The following is a 19,864-nucleotide window of genomic DNA, read 5'->3' as shown; positions in this document are numbered from 1 at the left end:
TGAATTTCTGAGAAGAAGCTGTTTTCTGTGTTGGCTAATGGCGAACATGCTTCTTCTATTCATCATTTCTAGTTTTATACTCTTGGGAGCAGGTTATCATAACTATCAAGCAGAGATATAAAAGACTAGGAAACATTTAGTTTTAGAAAATAATGGCTTAGAACCCTAGTAAATCAAAAGAGCAAGGGGAAAATAAACTAGACAGTTAAGATGCCAGCTGGAGATTTTTTATAGTGGGGCCCTGACAGTGGTTTGCAAGTTTAGTATTGCAGATGATGAAAAGGAACCTGTCTAGGAGATCCGAAGTCTCCAAGCACATACCGACCAGAGATAATGACGAGATCCTAAATTGAAAGTGACCTCTAATCTAGTGTCTGTTTTCAGGACTGACCAGTTGGTTGTTTATAAGAGCAGAGAGGTCAAAAAACTGTAAGGATTTAATAATACCCGTATGGGTAATTTTCTTGAGAAATGGCAATAATCACCTGAGCCTCCCTTCCCCCTGCTTTTCTCAACAGTTTAAACACACACACACACACACACACACACACACACACACACACACACACGCCCTTTGGCTAGGGAATTCTAGGCTTCTACAGCAATTACATCTCCACAGAATCATTGACATATTAATTGAAATAATCTTGACTCTTTCCAGTTGAACTTTATTTGCTATTAATTTTGTCATGGAAAATTTACTTATTCCATAAAAGCAGAGAACAGAGATTCCTAATCTGGGGTTCGTGGGTAGGAGTCTCTGAAATAGAGTGAAAAATTTAGTCTGTGGAGGTGTCTGTGCAATATCCCATGGAGAGGGTTTTCTCATCAAGTTTGAAAAGGAATTGGAGACTGCTTAAAGTTTTAAAACTATGGTCTTAGGAGTCTTCTTATGTATCTGAAAGACACTAGAGTTTTAAAAAACATTTGATTTCACTCTAACTCAGCATTGCTAGAACTTCATGCTGACCGGTGGCTCTAGTCCAGCAGTTCTTTCTTTTTAAATAAAACCCAAAACAACTGTGGGAGATGTCACAGGCAGGGGCAGGAGAATGTAAAAGGAGGATCACAAGCTACCTTGTTCTTACCAGGAGAAGCTTAGCGATGTCCCTGTGTCCCCTCCCCTGAAGCCACTGCTTGCTGCTCTACCGTCCCCATCAGAGGACTGCATGGCTCAGGCACCGAAACTGGGTTCAAGCCTCACTCTGTTACTTTCCACTGGTTGTGGGACCTGGGTCAAATAAACGCTTCTCTATCTTACTTTTTTCAGCTACAAAATGAGGGAAGTAATACCTTCCTCTCAAGATTCTTGTGGGGATTAAGTGAGATAATGAGGAAGTGAGTGCGTGACACACAGTCCCCTGTCCGAAACCCTTGAGAATAGATGTGTTTAGAAATTCAGGCTTTGGAGTTCCATACATGTAATTCTATTCTTATCTTCTCTATTATATAATACCACCCGCATCATCCACAATCAGATATACGTGTATTTCTGTAGCAAAATGGTAAGAATAGTCACATTAAGAGAGAGGAATGAAGATTACAGACAGCCTTACGTCAATTCGGGACTGATTTTGCCACTAAAAATGTTCAGCTTTCACAGCATCTTGGACTTTGAGAAGAAGCAATTATAGATGTCTTTTGTCAACAATTGTTGGTTGAATCCTACTTTCTTCAGCCCCCAAGGTCCTAATTCTTAATCACTGTCGAGTCACCAACCTTGGCCTGTCCCCATATTCCCCATCTCTTGGCATCAGCGCTGCCCCATGGCTGTACCTGCTTCCTGGGTGTATTTCTCCTACCTTCATGCTCATTTTGCACAGTGTCCTGCTTATGCTGGTGGCTCCTCTTTCCTGCCGATGCTCTGGGTGAAGACAATTGCCCTCTTCCCCCGGCTCTCCTAAACTCCCAATTCCCTGGGCAACCCTTCTGGCGACAGCTCCACTATTCCAGGGCTGTCTGCTGCCCAATGTATCCTCGGGGAGCTATCAAAGTGTCTCTCAGTGACGCTGGTTGGTTCACTGGCTAGAAGAAGAACACTCTTTTCCTGAAGCTGAGAGGGGACATTCCTCAGTCCCACCCAAGTATGCCCGAGAGCGGCTTCCAGGTGGCTTGACAATGACGCAGCAAATCCTCTTGAGGCCAGCACTCCTGGCTTCTCTTCCCTATTCTAGAGTGTCCTGAAAGAAGGAACATGGGGGTTCCAGCATCCATATAACAGCTGCTTCCAGTGCATGGTGGCAGTCACGACAGGCAGCAGCCATCACAGCCCACCCACGTCATAGCACCTGGCTGTGGGGATCATGCAGTGTATCACTGGTGTAGTGGAAAGAACATGATGAGACACACAGTGGCTTCATTTCTAGCTCTCTCACATACTGTGTGAACTTGGGCACGTTACTTTAAATTTTCTGGGCCTCAGCTATGAAATAGGGACTAACCTATATAAATGCCCCAATAAATAACTGGTACCTTCCTTTAGTGCTTTTTTTTTTTTCCTTTGAGATGGCGTCTTGCTCTATAGCCCAGGCTGGAGTGCAGTGGCACAATCTTGGCTCACTGTAATCTCCACCTCCCACGTTCCAGCAATTCTCCTGTCTCAGCCTCCCGAGTAGCTAGGATTATAGGCACATGCCACCACATCTGGATAATTTTTATATTATTAGTAGAGATGGGGTTTCACAATGTTGGCCAGGCTGGTCCTGAACTCCTGACCTCAGGTGATCCGCGCGCCTTGGCCTCCCAAAGTGCTGGGATTACAGTCATGAGCCACCGTGCCCAGCCTCATTTAGTGCCCTTCAAAAGGCTTTTCTTTGCCAGCCCGGGAGACCCACAAAGGGTAGGAACCTGTCTTCTCTTTGTATTTATTCCTAGCACAGGGTCTGGTCCACAGCAGACAGGTAAAAAACTGTTGAATGAATGACTGGATGAATGTAATTGTTTCTGAGGTAGGTAGCACATCTTTAGTTGCTCCTAAATCTGATATCCACGATTTGATAAGAGGCCACAAGGTTGAGGATGGCTGGGCCATAGTTTCATAATCCAAATAACCATATTTCCCTTGGATATGGATAACGGAGTTAGACTGGTACAAGCTCTTCCACTCAACAATGTTTTCTTTTTTAACAGAACTTTACGTTTTAGACACTGAGCAACACATCCCAATAACCAACATGAAAAATGTTCCACTTCAGAAAAAATATGTCTATTTAGAGCAATATTTGAAGATATACTACAATTCTATACCTTTGTCACAAATCTTCAACTACTAGTAATTAGAGCTCAATTAATCCTAACATTCCCTTGGGTTCAAGCAGATTATAATGACCAAACTAACTCTGAAAGGTTTTGTAGACCTCAAGATTCATCCAGGGTGTCACATAGGTTTTGGGAATTAAGACACCTTAGATTTAAAAGCCATTCAAGCAGCTCTATATTTAATTATTCCCCAACTCTCTTGGAATAGAGAAAAAACCAAATGACTTTTAACTCATTATATTAATGATATTGTTTTTGCAGTATTTATTTATTTATTTGAGACAGAGTCTTGCTCTGTTGCCCAGGCTGGAGTGCAATGGCACGATCTCGGCTCACTGCAACCTCCACCTCCTGGGTTCAAGCAATTCTCCTGCCTCAGCCTCCGAAGTAGCTGGGATTATAGGCATGTGCCACCATGTCCGACTAGTTTTTGTATTTTTTTAGTAGAGACAGAGTTTCCCCATGTCTCTACTATGCAGCCCCAAGACCAGTAGTCAGGCTGGTCTTTTTTTTTTTTTTTTTTTGAGACAGAGTCTGGCTCTGTCACCCAGGCTGGAGTGCCGTGGCGCGATCTCGGCTCATTGCAAGCTCCGCCTCCCGGGTTCACGCCATTCTCCTGCCTCAGCCTCTCCGAGTAGCTGGGACTATAGGCGCCCGCCACCACGCCCGGCTAATTTTTTTTTTGTATTTTTAGTAGAGATGGAGTTTCACCATGGTCTTGATCTCCTGACCTCGTGATCTGCCCGCCTCGGCCTCCCAAAGTGCTGGGATTACAAGCGTGAGCCACCGCGCCCGGCTATCAGGCTGGTCTTGAACTCCTGACCTCAGGTAATCCGCCTACCTTCGCCTCCCAAAGTGCTGGAATTACAGGTGTGAGCCACCATGCCTGGTTTGTTTTTGCAGCATTTTCAATTAATCTCAGTTCCTTTATCTATAAAAGGGGCATCAGCAGTCTTTACCACGCTGTGTGAAACGTCCTGGTGACACATTTGGCTTGGCCACTGTGAAAAGTCATAGCTCTTGGGTGGAGCATTACTGTAATATACTGCCAAAGGCCCTTTTCAGTGCTGATGTTTCATAATTTCAATATGTGGTCAAGCCATAAACGAAGATTTTGTAGGGCTTTTGCTTACAATCTACGTTTTCCTTTCTGTCTGATGTTTAATTTTGCTATCTCTGAAAGACACGTTGGGGAAAAAAATACACTGTGTGTATGTGTTTCATTTTTCTTAGAGCACACTCTTTCTTTTTTGCCCTATAACAGAGTAAAACCAAACACAAGCCGGGCGCGGTGGCTCACGCCTGTAATCCCAGCACTTTGGGAGGCTGAGGCAGGTGGATCACGAGGTCAGGAGATCGAGACCACGGTGAAACCCCGTCTCTACTAAAAATACAAAAAAATTAGCCGGGCGTGGTGGCGGGCGCCTGTAGTCCCAGCTACTCGGAGAGGCTGAGGCAGGAGAATGGCGTGAACCCGGGAGGCGGAGCTTGCAGTGAGCCGAGATTGCGCCACTGCACTCCAGCCTGGGTGACAGAGCAAGACTCCGTCTCAAAAAAAAAAAAAAAAAAAAACAAACACAGTCTCCAAGAGTGATCACTATGACTAGAATCCTAGTAAGACAGGGGAAAGATCAGAGAGGAAAAGAAGCTGAAGTTAGATGCAACTGGAACAGCCAAGCTTGAAAGAGGGAGGCATATGGGTTGAGGAGCCCTTCACCATTCTGAGAGGTGTTAAAATGCATTTCTCCCAGAGAGTACATGGATGCTGGATACAAAATCTGCTATTCCAGAGGCTTGAGATATAGAGAGATATATAGAGATTGCTCTGTTGCCCAGGCTGGAGTGCAATGGCACGATCTCGGCTCACTGCAACCTCCACCTCCTGGGTTCAAGCAATTCTCCTGCCTCAGCCTCCGAAGTAGCTGGGATTATAGGCATGTGCCACCATGTCCGACTAGTTTTTGTATTTTTTTAGTAGAGACAGAGTTTCCCCATGTCTCTACTATGCAGCCCCAAGACCAGTAGTCAGGCTGGTCTTTTTTTTTTTTTTTTTTGAGACAGAGTCTGGCTCTGTCACCCAGGCTGCTTGGTACGGCTGACAACCGGTGAGGACAAAGAGGGGAATAAAGACGTGTAAATTGCTCACACTTGGCCTGTGTGGCCCAGCATTTCTTCCAGGACTCAAGAACACATGTACACTTGATTTAACCAAGCCCCACATACTTCTTCCCACAAAAAGAAAAACCCCTATGAATTTCTCTTCTCTGTTCATTCCCTCTTTATTTTATTCAATAGAACATTAAATTTTGCCTGAGTGGAGGTACGCAGTCACACAGATGAGTCTGCTTCATCTCTTCTGATGGCAAGAGGCAGCACGTGGGAGATGAGAGCAAGAAGAAACAGTTTTGATTAATATTTCAGTCACAGGGACAGGAATTCGGCTATGAGATGAAGGTGTATTAAGGAATAGCTCCCAGACAAATAGATTTTGTCAGTTCATCTTGAATCATCTGGCATCAGATTCACACTGAATCAAAATTCAGATGATTTATAAAGGTACATTAAGTTCTATTAGTATTAATGGGAAATATGCATGTGTATCAATACATGCATTAGCGGAGACAGAGTCCCTGAAGGGTTTTTGCTTTGGGGCAAAAGCTACTATTTGTGCCTTTTGCACAATGGAAGTAGAATTGTGCCTATTAAATAAGTATTCAATATCTATGCCCAGCAGAAAAAGGCCTTATTTTTAAAGATGCAAATAAAACGGTATTTTATATTTGTAATTTTCTAAAGGCATTAGAGCAAATGTCCACATCTTATTACTGCTATTTAGAATTTGTCATTTAGGATTTATTATTAGTAACCGTATTCAGTCAGTTTCTATATAGTTGAAAGAGTAGTTGTTTAGTCCTTTATTCCCATGTCAAAGATGAAGAAATAGGCAAAGTTTGGCCTATTTGATTTATATAGAAAGGCATTCCAGAAGTAAAATAACAAACAGTGTCAGAAAAGACAATTTCTCCAATTCACAAAACAAGAAAAAGCTAAACCTATCCCCTGTTCATTTTCTGGGGGCGGGGAAGCAGCTGCTAAGAAAAGAAAAATCCAAAATGGCTTAACCTCCTAGGAGGTTTATTATTTCACAGTAACAGTTCCGTTATGCTGTTAAGGACCCTGTCCCCTCTTCCCATCCACCATCCAGAGGTCATGCCTGTACTTCAAGGGTGACAAATGGCTCCTGCAGTTTCTGACTTCATTGTGAACCCAACAATGCCAATGGAGGGAGAAGGATCAGGTCCTGTGCATCTGTTCTTATCAGTAGGAATGTTTTCCGAATAGTCCTTTAGTAGACTTCCCTTAGCATTGCACTGGCCAGCATTAGGTCATGTTCCTCTTCCAAAATCATTAAGCGGCTAGAGAAGAGGAATTCCATGATTGGCTTAATCAGTTTTACCATCTATCCCATGAGCTCCATATGGTGTTGCCGTCCTGAGTTTATGGTCTCCTAGAAGAGGCTGGGCACCACACCAAATGGGGGCTCAGCTGATGAGGAAGCAGGAAGAGGTGGAGCGTGAATGGATGGGTGGTCATCCACGTGTGTGCTCCACAAATGTGTGCCATTGCTGTGATCCTTAAAGGTCTACTTAAATGCAGTCATGGGTCTCCGGGGCCTCACTGGACTGATGAGAGAGCTCCAGGTTTTGTCATGAATTTAATTCAATACCATCAGGTTCACAGACTTGAATACTAAAGTCTGGGGACTCAAGCCAGCTCAAGCACAGTTTCTGAGCTCAGCAGGTGAATGACAAATGACTGAGCAGACGGCTTACACTGAACCTCAATCTTGACTCTGACTCACAAATGTTTTAAAAGGGACAAAGAGGGGAATGTTCAGGAAATAAAATATTAATACAGTTTAGATGTTGGGTATTCTTGCATAACTGAAAAGCAGGGGCAAATGAATCTCTTCATTCCGTCTGTGCCTGCGCCACCCCCCAACATCTTGAGGCAGCACATGGGGCTCCCGTATTCTCTTTGTGTGTCCTTCTGCCATACCTCCTCCCAGAGCCTTCTTTCACACTAAGGTGTAAACAACTAATATCAGCTTAAGTATCATTTCACTAATAAGCTTGGCCGTGTGGCATAATAGAACTGAGGGAAAGGGAAATAATTTTAGGACTGATCAGGATGGAGATTTAGAACCTAAGAGGACAGTCATCAGTCTAACTCACAGCATCCAGAGCTGCCCTGTTCAGTGTGGTAGCCACTAGCCACATGAGTCTATAGAGTTTACATTTAAATGATTTAAAATGAAATAAAAGGAAGAATTTAGTTCCTAAGTCACACTGGCACATTACAAATGCTCAGTAGTTACTGCTCCTGTTGGGATACCGCGCTGGCACATGCAGAGACCGGACATTTCCATCAGCATGGGAGGGGCCAGGGGACAGTGCTGCTCTGGAGGACATGGAAAACCAGGGTGGGACAGACAGTGCTGTTCCCAGGAAAACCCAATGTAATGGGATGCTCTGCCAATGCTTAATTTGGTTGGGAAGGTCTGGTTGGCTCATCCATTTTGGAGCAGGAGCCTGGAGAGCGGCCGGGTGTCAGTGGGTGGACAGTGAGCAAATGAACTTTGAACAGAGGGGGCACATTTGTGCTAGGGATTGACCCAATTATTAACTCCACAGGGAACACTAGAGGACAAGGCTGAGGACAGCAAAATGCCTGGAGTTGGGTGGAACATGAACAAGCTGAATTTTTTTTTTTTAATGCATAATGTATTTATGTTAGTGTGTGTGTGTGTGTGTGTGTGTGTGTGTTTTGAGATGGAGTCTCATTCTGTTGCTTAGGCTGGAATGGAGTGGCACGGTCTTGGCTCACTGCAACCTCCACCTCCTGGGTTCAAGCGATTCTCCTGTCTCAGCCTCCTGAGTAGCTGGTATTTCAGGCGCCTACCATCACGCCTGGCAAATTTTTGTATTTTTAGTAGACATGGGGTTTCACCATGTTGGCCAGGTGGGTCTCAAACTCCTGACCTCAGGTGGTCCACCTTCCTTGGCCTCCCAAAGTGCTGGGATTACAGGCGTGAGCCACTGCACCTGGCCTGTTAATTTGTATTAATGTAAATTTTCTATTTATGGCAAGTTATATTGGCTTTATGCTAGTGACATTAAATTTCTTAAATATACAGCTATCAAAATTTCAAAGGAAGTAAATTTGAAGAAAAATATCAGATGAAAACTAGTACTAGTGAAATGCAATATGGGATAAAGTTTCATATGGTTTGCAAAAGACTGAGCTTTGAGAAACCCTGATTTAAGGCAACAGGATCTGCTATGAAGGTATGTTTCTAGGTGGGGCTGACTTCTCCATCAGGTGCTCTAGGCATAGCACTGACAGCTGGCATGTTTCTAGGCTTAGCAGGTTAATGACAATACAGCAAGAACCCATGAAAATGTATTAATAAATTTTCTCTTGAAGAGATTAAGTCAGGAAAAAACAATGGCAAAGAAAATGTTTTAATTATTTGTCTTTATGCTGACATTTGTAAAATGCAACTTTCTATATATATATTTTTACAGAGGAAGGGGTTCTTGAAGGCAAAAGTGCCTAAAGCTCATGAAAATCATAATGCAGCCTATTCCTAGGCAAACTGGGAAGGAACCTCTGAGGCAATGGAATGCAAAAGGATAGAGCTTGCTCAGCTGCACCCACAGTAGGTAGGGGTGGAGATGCTGGATTTGAGCAGGGGGGCATCAGTATAATCAGAGAGCAATGCTCCATGTGTGCTCACCTGCTAAGTATGGCAGAGGCTCGGGGCAGGTCAGCAGACAGGATGCCCAGGTCTCAGTCCAGGCCCACCAGACAGCAGGCTTAGGATAGTTGGATTAGTCACCACTTTTGTGACGACTACCTGCTGGTCAGAATTGGTTGGGGCAGTGGTGGTCAGAGCTGAGCCTTCAGGGTGAAGTTCTTCTGGGGACTAGGGAAAGGCAAGGATGGGAAAGGCAGGACTTAGGGCATCCTCCATTAGGAAGACCTATTAGGACTACTTAGTCCTGATATTATAGGGGTATAGAGACAATCACCTACGTGGCCTGAGTCAGGCCAATTATGATGATAAGAAACACAGAAGTGAGAACCAGAGACACACATAATGTAACCCCTAAATACAAAAAGGGACTCGGGAATGCTGGCAGATATTGCTTTTGGAAAAAAGAAGTTTATGAAAAAACTATCTAATGCACCCTGAAAGCAAAGGCCGATGGGCAACTAAATGCAAGGCCCAGTTAAGGCTGACCCGAGACCTCTTGACAAGTTCTGGGACGACAGAGGTATAAGAGCCATTTCAAGTTGAAGGAGAGTGGTTAAAGGCCAGGTATGCAGACCACTTCTATAATATCTCATAGTTGCTCTCTTGTTGCCGAGCAAGGCGAATGACATTGATAAATCGCCCCATTATAACTGGTGATAAAAGCAGCAGGTACTTAAAGGGCTGACCAATAGACATCTGAAAAGACAAATGACTGCTTGAAGATGACTGATACAAGTTGGAAATTAGCGATACCCATTGTGAGGAGAACAGGACAAAGCACGCTGGACAGAGATAACACCCCAATCTCCTGAATGCCCACTGATGTGGGTCACCTGACAGCCTCCTCGGAAAAAAGTTTCAATTATTAATAACATATGTGAAAACACCCTGAGGACCATGATAGCTCATGCAAATATAAGGTATTATTATGATTCAACCAACTGAAGTGTTGAAAATTAAAGCAATTTTATATACTTTCATTTGGGGCACAAGTTTTGGGGCATTCGGTTAGTACTTTTTTTTTTTTTTTTTTTTTACTAAATGGTCTGGATACTTACTATAGTGATGTGTAGAATCAGCATAAACAGTTTTTTTTTTTTTTTTTTTTTTTTTTTTTTTTGAGAAGGAGTTTCACTCTTGTCGCCCAGGCTAGAGTACAAGTGGCATGTTCTTAGCTCACTGCAACCTCCACCTCCTGGGTTCAAGCAATTCTCCTGCCTCAGCCTCCTGAGTATCTGGGATTACAGGTGCCTGCCACCATGTCTGGCTCATTTTTGTATTTTTAGTAGAAATGGGGTTTCACCACATTGGCCAGGCTGGTCTTGAACTCCTGACCTCAGGGGATCTGCCTGCCTTGGCCTCCCAAAGTGCTGGGATTACAGACGTGAGCCACTGCACTCAGCCAAGAGTTTTATTTTTCAAAAACCTCCAACTTTTGGGGGGGACTCAGAATGACTATGTAATGAAAAAGTCTTGCAGATAATTCTCCCCTGTGAAATTGGTCTCTTTTGTACTGTCGATTGTGGTGGTTTCTATACAGCAGCATCCAGCACCTATTCCGCAAACCACTTCCTTCTTAAACCTCAAGGGTTTCTGCAAACCGCATCCAAATGATCTGTAGAAAGTGTTACCCTACACTTTCCATTACATCAGAGCCTTGCCAAGCGGCCCGAGAGGGATTCATCGACTGCTGCCGTGTCCCCATGTGTCTGATTAGCCACAAATACATAATGAACGTGGTTCAGCAGTGTAGGAAGCCGCAGTGGAGAACTGCAGCAAAAATTCCCGGCAATTTTTCTGGCAGCTGTCATCAGTGAACAAAACCCAAACTGACACCTTCAGTTGCCAACAGTTTTGGGTAAAACACCCATGTTCCCAAGGTACAAGGGCCACAGGTTGAGGGTAAGGTTAGATGATAGAGTTTCTCTACTGGATGGAATGGAAGAAGATAGCAAAGTGAGCTTTTGCTATATTAATAAAGAACCTAATGGATTAATGGAAGGGACTGCTATGTAGGTTTCTGGTGAGTAACCGGTGATGCTGTGAAAGCTACGTGTGGCATCCAATAGTTAGCCCATTTTTACTTCAGGAAAACTCATTCTCGTGCTCTGCAGCAGCTGCTACTGTTTGGATTATGAATAGTTATAAGCCAGATGGTGTGGCAGAAAGGACTCACACATATTTTCACATGGACAAATATTATTATTCCAAAACATAAACACGTAAATATAAGTGTTTTTTCTCCTGGGAGAAATCCAGCCCCTGATCTCAGTTATAAGAAAATGACTCACTCTGTATGTGCAAAAATTACCTGCCAAGGTTATTATTGGAAGAAACCCACATCACAGCGCTCCCCAAGTTTTCCTTTCCTTATTTGTAGTCAGCTGCATTTAATGTGATAAAGGAGAAACAGAAAGGAAGGGAGGGAGAGAAGACGGGAGGAAGGAAAAGAAGGAAAAGGAAGAGAGTGAATGAAGACATGAGGTATGGAAGGGGGAAATCACTGTCCCTCCACCCCAGAATTCTCATAATGGTGACAGCAGTGTGTTGGCCTGGGAGTCATAATGCCAAATACCTGGTGACCAAAACTAGAAGGCAAAGATGGAAAAGATGGAATCAGGCCATTTAGACACATCAGTGAAGGATTCTTCTGAAGCAAACTTCCAGCTTTTTCTCTGATTTTATTTGGAATGTTTCAAGGACAGAGTCCATCACAGTCAAGTCAATATAGTTCTCATAACAATGTATCCAGATTTCCCATTTCTTAATTTTTCTTAACTTGGTCTTGTTACTTCTTGCTGTCATTTCAATTTTTCTATATTCTGTCTTTCTTTCCTGTTTTTGTTTTGTTTTTTTTGTTTTGACAGAGCCTTGCTCTGTTGCATAGTCTGGAGTGTAATGGCATGATCTCTGCTCACTGCAACCTCTGCCTACTGGGTTCAAGCAATTCTCGTGCCTCAGCCTCCCGAGTAGCTGAGATTACAGGAACATGCCACCATGCCTGCCTAGTTCTTGTATTTTTAGTAGAGACAGAATTTCGCACATTGGCCAGGCTGGTCTGGAACTCCTGACTCAGGTGATCTGCCTGCCTCGGCCTCCCAAAGTGCTGGGATTATAGGCATGAGACACTGCTCCTCGCCTTATATTCTTTCTTTCCCCAGAAATTCCTATAATAAGCTTTTCTTCACAAGAATCTTCCACTCTTGGTGCCAGATATTTTGTAATCAATCCTAAACCCTCCTTCTTTATCTCTCTTCCTGCTAAGCCTTGGTCGTTGCCTTCCAAGACTTCTTGCCTAGTTTTCCAGCCTCCCACAGCCCTCCTGTCTCCCAGAAGGGTGGATCAGCCCACCAGGGCTCAGGGAGGGCAGACCTGGGGTGATGTGTGCAGGAGGAGATGGAAAGGGTGAGTCCAGCTGCAGTCCTTGGATGTCTTTTCGCTATGTGGGCCCTATGGGTCAGTTCTTCTAACGTGGAACCAGCGCTGTGCCCTACTGAGAAAGGCAAACTAGGAAGTTCTGTCCTGGCAGGCAATGTTAGAGTTGGCTTCCATTGTAGAGTAGTTTTCAGTGGGTCCTCTCTTTTGGTGTACAATTGCAGGTTTACTACCTACAAGTGAACAATTCACCTAGCGTCCTGACTTTCATTCTTTGGAGTTCAAATAACAGATAATTAAAAAAAAAAATTGAATCCAGCATTTGCCTATTGCTTGACCACCCTGCTGCATGTACACCCTTCAGCTCCAGGACCACACGTGGTCAGGCTGGTAAGTATAGGTGGGTGACTCCGTGGGGGCTAAGAGATAATATGGACTGGGTGAACTGGAGGATATACACCTTCAATAGCATTCAAGCTAAAATGCCTCACAGCCTTGTGCATTCCCACCGGAGAACATCTGCGGGCTGTGTCCAGCCTCAGGGCCACCGGTGCGCAATCCCGGCTCAGCAACCCGCCACCCTTTATGTTCAAGCACATCCCCATTTCTTTTATTTTTGTGGCCTCCCCCGGCAGGACCCACTCCACCTGTTCTCCTTTATTCTCAGGCTGTTTGTCTCAATGTCACTTCCACTGGTCCTGATTCAGATCCTTGGTATCACGAACACCCTCCAGGCCTTCGAGAGGCCCCAGGAGCCTTCTGGGCACCCCAGAGCAGTCTCTTCTCTAAGGAGAGCATTCTGGATTACTGCAGCTGTTCCATGGGTGATACGGTTTTGAGCTCTAGGACAGCAATTCTCGAAGCGTGCCCCCGAGATCAGCAGTATTGGCATTGCCTGGCAACTCAGAAAAATGCATACTTGGGGGTCCCACCCTAGGCCACTGAATCAGAAACTCTGGGGGGAGATGCACAGTGGTGGGCCCAGCAAATCTGGGTTTTAATCGGCCTTCCAGGAGATTCCACTGCAGGGACAAGTTTGATAATCACTGCTCTATTCAGTTGGTCCCACCCCGGATGGCAATGTGCTTTGGTTTGCCTGTATCCCTCTTAAATTTCACTCCCTAAAACTAAACCTTAACCCCCTTATTCATTTTAGAGGAACATAGGGGCATTATGCAGACAAAATTAGATAATACCTAGCACAGTGTCTAGCACATGCTAAATTTGCCATACATGTTAATTATTATGATTGTGTCATCATTAATATTATTACATCAGTGTGGTCCAAGGTCAAATGACCATTTTATGTACAGTAACCTCCTACTATCACTCTAAGAGTCAAATATCTCTATGGGTTTTTATCCAAATAGCTCACATATTTATGTGGTAGATGGAAATGTAGAATCTATATTGAATACAATAGCATAAGTGGTAGGACTGAAACTTCCTCACCAGTGGAGAGGAAGTGATCTTGTCACATCAGCCAAAAGTTCTAAAAGCTTGAGGAGGAGGAAGAAAGTTTCCCCAGAATAAAAGAAAGCAGTCACAGAGGTATAATTTCTTTGAGGAGAACACAGGTGGAGTAATGAAAAGACAGATCAAAAATTAATTTTAAAGCTTCCCTATACTTTAAAGAACACAGAGAATCTGTCTTCTATGTCTCTCCTCCAATTGTAAATGCCCTGTAAAATCTCCATCCTTCTTCCACTTTAGACAAAAGGCTATTTTGAGTGTTACTATGCAAAAAGTAGAAATGCCAGCCTGTGCGAGGTCCGTTAAAATTCACTCCGTAAAGAATTCGGATTTTCATTAAAATGACTACTAAAGGAGAGCCAACAGGTTGACCTTCACGTTGTTCAAGAGCCACACCAATCACCTCGCCTTGGCACGCACTTGGATCTCTTGTCAGGATTTCAGCAGGTGTTTTCTGAATTGCATCCAGAATCACACTGGACAGAAACACAGCAGAGGTCGCCAAAGCCACATCAATAATGATAAGCAGATGATCGCGGCCCCCTCCCGCTCGCCTTGTGAGCTGCAGAGATCACAGCACCGCTGAGTCTGTGGGAGGCAGCGCAGCCTTGAGCTTCTAGCCAACAGCCAATGTCATTTTAACATATTCAAGACAGACTAGCTGAACCAACGTTTCAGGCTAGAGTTGTAAAGACACAAAATGAGGTTAGGAGAGGAAAGTGAACAGGAAAATATACACGGATATTTTTTATTAGTAACTTTCATTTCGAAATTTGGGACATCTTCAGTACAAATGCTTAAAATGCTATAATCACAACTGCCGTATTTGCAAGTCCACTTTTTAATTTTTTAACCCAACGAAGTATAATCAAAGGAAAAAGCTAATTCTGAAGTATGTTCCTTCTTGGCATTGTAAGTTGCAAGTGCAATCACTTAAAATACAATTCCATCAAGGGTCGCGGATGAAAAATACCACTATTCTGGGTTTTCTCAGATTCTGGCTCTCAGGGTGACCTATTCAATATCCCTCAGTTGATATTCAGAATATCAATTTTGACTGATGAGCATCTTCACACATGCTGGTCTTTGCCTTTCTCCAGGTTGCCTTTTCTTTTCTCCTTCCTTCTTTCCTTCCTTCCTTCCTTCCTTCCTTCCTTCCTTCCTTCCTTCCTTCCTTCCTTCCTTTCCTCCTTCTTTCTTTCTTCTTTCTCTCTCTCTCTTTCTTTTTCTTCCTTTTTCTCTCTTTCTTTCTCCTCTCTCTCTCTCTGTCTCTCCCTTTCTTTCTTTCTCTTTTCTTTTTCCCAAGACAAAGTCCTGCTGTGTCACCCAGGCTGGAGTGCAGTGTTATGCTCAGAGTTCATCACAGCTCAAACTCCCGGGCTCAAGCAGTCCTCCTGCCTCCGCCTGCCGAATAGTTGGAACTACAGGTGTGCACCATCATATCTAGTTAATTTTTAAACTTTTTGTAGAGATGGGGTCTCACTATGTTGCTCAGGCTGGTTTCAAACTCCTGGCCCCAATTACCAACCTTTTGGATCCTGTATTCGAGAAACAACTACAGTCCTCAAAAGGAGAGAAAAGGGAGTGAGGCCTTATAGCAAAGCTCAGTTCTTTTTTTCTTTTTTCTTGAGACGGAGTCTTGCACTATTGCCCAGGCTGGAGTGCAATGGCACGATCTCAACTCACTGCAACCTTTGCCTCTCGGGTTCAAGTGATTCTCCTGCTCAGCCTCCTGAGTAGCTGAGCGCCCACCGTCATACTCAGCTAATTTTTGTATTTTTAGTAGAGACAGGGTTTCACCATGTTGGCCAAGCTGGTCTCGAACTCCTGACCTCAGGTGATCCGCCTGCCTTGGCCTCCCAAAGTGCTGGGATTACAGGTGTGAGCCACCACGCCTGGCCAGCAAAGCTCAGTTCTCATCCCCGTACTGATACCAGCCCCTTGGGAAATACTGAAAAAGTTACTTAACTTCTCTGTGCCTCAGTCTCCCTTCTTCGTAAAATGAGGGATTGGTTAAATCAGGGGTCACAGCTGAAATATTCACAGGCCCCGATAAGTACTCAAAATGTAGGTAAGGAGGAGAATACTTGCCCTGTCTACAGGGGACAGCTATACTCAGCACCAGCTGATAACTGTCATCTTTTGATTCTGTTTCAAACAAAACAAAACAAAAAAAACTGCCCCTGGATTGTTATGTGAAAATGTCTTAATCTTAAATATTTGCTAAAAATGTAAATAAAACAACAACAATTATAAAAACCATATGTAGGTCAAACAGAACATGTTGATGACGCTTTAGAGTTCTTGCCGTCTGTGATTCAAAATGTCTCCTGAAACCTAAGACCTGTCAGTCTAAACATAAAACACCTTGATTTTCATCATTTGTGTTCCAGATGTGGTGGCTTGCTTCCCCTTTCAAAACATCAGATGGACTGTGTATCTCTTTTTCCTGTATGTAGCACATACTTTATTTATGTCAAATATAACTATGTACATGCCTAGAAAAGTGAATCATCTTGACCTGAAGTATGCTGCCAAGTAGCCAAATATCAGTGGGCGGCTACCTTAATATGAATAAAGACAGAAGAGAGAGATGGGAGAAGCCCAGAAACTGGAAATAAAACTAAGTTAGGATATTAGTCCATTTTCACACTGCTAGAAAGAAATATTCAAGATTGGATCATTTATAAAGGAAAGAAGTTTAATTGACTCACAGTTTCACATGGCTGGGGAGACCTCAGGAAATTTACAATCATGGCAGAAGGCAAAGGAGAGGCAAAGACCTTCTTTACATGGCAACAGGAGAGGGGAGTGAGTTAAGGGGAAGAACCCCCTATAAAACCATCAGACAGGCACGGCAGCTCATGCCTGTAATCTCAGCACTTTGGGAGGCTGAGGTGGGCCAGTCACTTGAGGTTAGGAGTGTGAGACCAGCTTGGCCAACTTGGTGAAACCCTGTTTCTACTAAAAATACAACAATGAGCCAGGTGTGGTGTTGGGCAGCTGTAATTCCAGCTACTCTGGAGGCTGAGGTAGGAGAATCACTAGAACATGGGAGGTGGAGGTTGCAGTGAGCCGAGATCACACCACTGCACTCCAGCCTGGGTGACAGAGCAAGACTCCATCTCAAAACAAAACCAAAGCAAAACCCATCAGATCTTGTGAGAACTCACTCATTATCAGGGGAACAGCATGGGGGAAACCACCCTATGATCCAATCACCTACCTCCCTTGACACACGGGGATTACAATTAGAGATGAGACTCAGGTGGGGACACAGAGCCAAACCATATTGGTCAGTGAGGAAGAAAGAGGAAAAGTGTTTCCTGTTCATCAAACAGTAGCTGAGGAGCAGATCCTAGGTAAATGACCCTCAGAAGCATGAGTCTAGCTGTGAGGAAGGAGAAGCTTGGAGGGAGCAGAATGCTCCAGGTGGCAGGAGGGTTGCCTGCAAGAGAAATTTTGGCCTGAACTCTCAGGATGGGGACTGATACCTGGAGAATTTTCTAGAAAGGGCTTGGTTAACTAAAGGGACAGGGAGGGAAGTATGAGACAGGTTTGATGGTCTTAGGAGTAAATCTATGGAAAATAATTAGACTTCTCTCTTATCCTGAGCAACAATAGACTGCTGTCTGCAGAAGATATCCATTAGGTGCTGACTTGATGTAGTTTGTATCCTACACAATCCTATCAGCCAACTGGTGTTTCATGTTTTTCTTTAAAGATATGTTTTTCTCCTTACTCCACTTGTACCACACTGGTCTGGGACCACTGCCATCTCATGTGTAGGTCCTATAGCAATAGCTTTCTGACTGGCCTCTAGAATCTTCAGAATCCAATCTACCTTGCCAGACTCATTTTCCCTAAATGCTGCCTTTATCAAGCCATTCCACTGTTCTGATTCCTTCCATGACTCCCATGTCTTACCCAGTCTAAGATCCTCCGTTTGGTCTTCAAGACTCTCCAGGATCTGCTCATTCTCTATCTTTCCCCAGTCCCTCACACCCATTTCCTTTTCAATTACTCAGTAGTATCCTGTCACCATAGGCGTTTCTGCCTCCCGGCATTTACTCGACACCATCTCCTTCATCTGGGTGCCTATCCCTCTCCTTTTCAAATTCTATCCATCAATTTCCATCATGAAACCTTCTCTGACTCTTCGGGGCCTCACAGACTTCCCTGACTTCAGACTTGCTATTCCACTTAGTTTCTGAACCATGCCCTCTGCCACTCAATTATATATTATTCTGTTCTCTAATTGTTTCATGGATGTTTGTCTTGTCTCACAATTATATTTTGACCTTCCTGAGTCAAGATCACGTCTTCTTCCTCTGTATTCTCCATAGAAACAGTGGATTTAGTCATAGAGGCTGGGCTGAATGAGCACTTGCCTGATGCTTCAATGAGGCAGGTATTCAGATGAGCTCACTGGGAGAAAGAGGATGGTGGCAAAGAAAGATGGCCGGGGTCTCTTGGGAGGAGATGATCAGACAGGACTATGCAGAGAGTCACCACTGTCCACTTTCCCCAAATAATCATGCATGGCTGTCATGCCCTCTGCTGCCTGCACTTTCATATATAGTTCATGCTTGTTGAAGTTGTGCTAGGTTGAATTGTTGCACTGGGTTGTATGCAAGGGGAGACCTAATCCACCAACTGTCCTGGACCAGCACATAGCCTTGAGACTTAAAGCTGCACTTGGAGGCAAGCTTCTGAATTTGAGCTCCCAGGGGTCATTATTATCCTCTTTGAGAGAAGCATGATCCAGTTATGTCTGACATGGAAGTGAACTTCTAAGTGACTCCAATATTCTGCAAGAGTGAAGACATTCAAGAACTCAGATGCACTAAGAGCAAAAAATGATGAGAGAACTCTTGATGGAAGAACCACTCTGATCCTCCTGGTGGAGAAGGCTGAGGGACAATGTCCAACATTCTGTAGGAAATCACCAGAGCCTGAGATTTCTCACTCCCAGCTCACTCATTAACCAGACAGCGCCAAGCCTGTTATTAAATCTCTATGTCTCACAATCTACACAGCTCAGATAACAACCTGCTGACCACAGGAGAGGTTGGGTGCATTAATTATGATAGAAAGACACTGTGGAAATATACCAGGCCCTCCAAAATCCATTTCTGTTGGTTCACACAGGCTGAGTAGCCATTGGTTCATAGTAAATTGCAGTCCCTCCTGCCCTGGGCCATGCCTGTCACTGGGTGTCTGTGCTGGCGGGTGTTCTCTCCATGACACAGACTGGAAGGAGCGTAAGAGACGCTAATGGGCTGCCACCAGCTCCCTGAGGAAGTTTCTGGGACTGCTGACTTAGCTGTCTCACGGGAAGCCACCACCCACCTGCCAGGGGAACTGGTGACAACATGTAGTGGCAGTGCTGGAGCCAGGGGTGAAAGAGAGGTTCAAAATGAGGGGAGAATTTTCAAAATGGCAGTTTGGACAACCATGATTTAACAAAACAACAGGCTACCTTGAATTTGCATGGTAGCTGCTTATAAGTCCGATAGTTCTCTCATGTGACTATCTGATTTGGAAAACTCCTTGAGAAGCTCTGGGTGGACAGGACTAACGCCTACACCTCAGTCCTTTGTGTGTTTCCTGAGCCTCAGCCTCTGCAGCCTTTGCCCAGTCCCCACAGGTTTAGGACTCTGGAGCCAGTCAGAGCCTGCTGTTACCTCAGCTCCCAGCTCCTTGGAGCACAGATGCTCCTCTCTGCCTGGAGGACATGCAGAAAAAACCTTTTTAATTTTTCTATAGTTCGTCAAAATGAACTCTTAATAAAAATAAAGACATTTAAAAAAATCTAAGTATTGTAAGAGCATAGAAATGATTGAGTTTCCAGAATACAATGTATTGATATGCTTGCTAAGTAAATGAGTGAAATAATTGGATAAACAAAAGTAAATATATTAAATGTTTGAATAT

The sequence above is a fragment of the Symphalangus syndactylus genome, chromosome 2 (genome assembly GCF_028878055.3).
Source record: "Symphalangus syndactylus isolate Jambi chromosome 2, NHGRI_mSymSyn1-v2.1_pri, whole genome shotgun sequence".
NCBI lineage: Eukaryota > Metazoa > Chordata > Mammalia > Primates > Hylobatidae > Symphalangus > Symphalangus syndactylus.
This window is presented reverse-complemented; position numbering follows the sequence as displayed.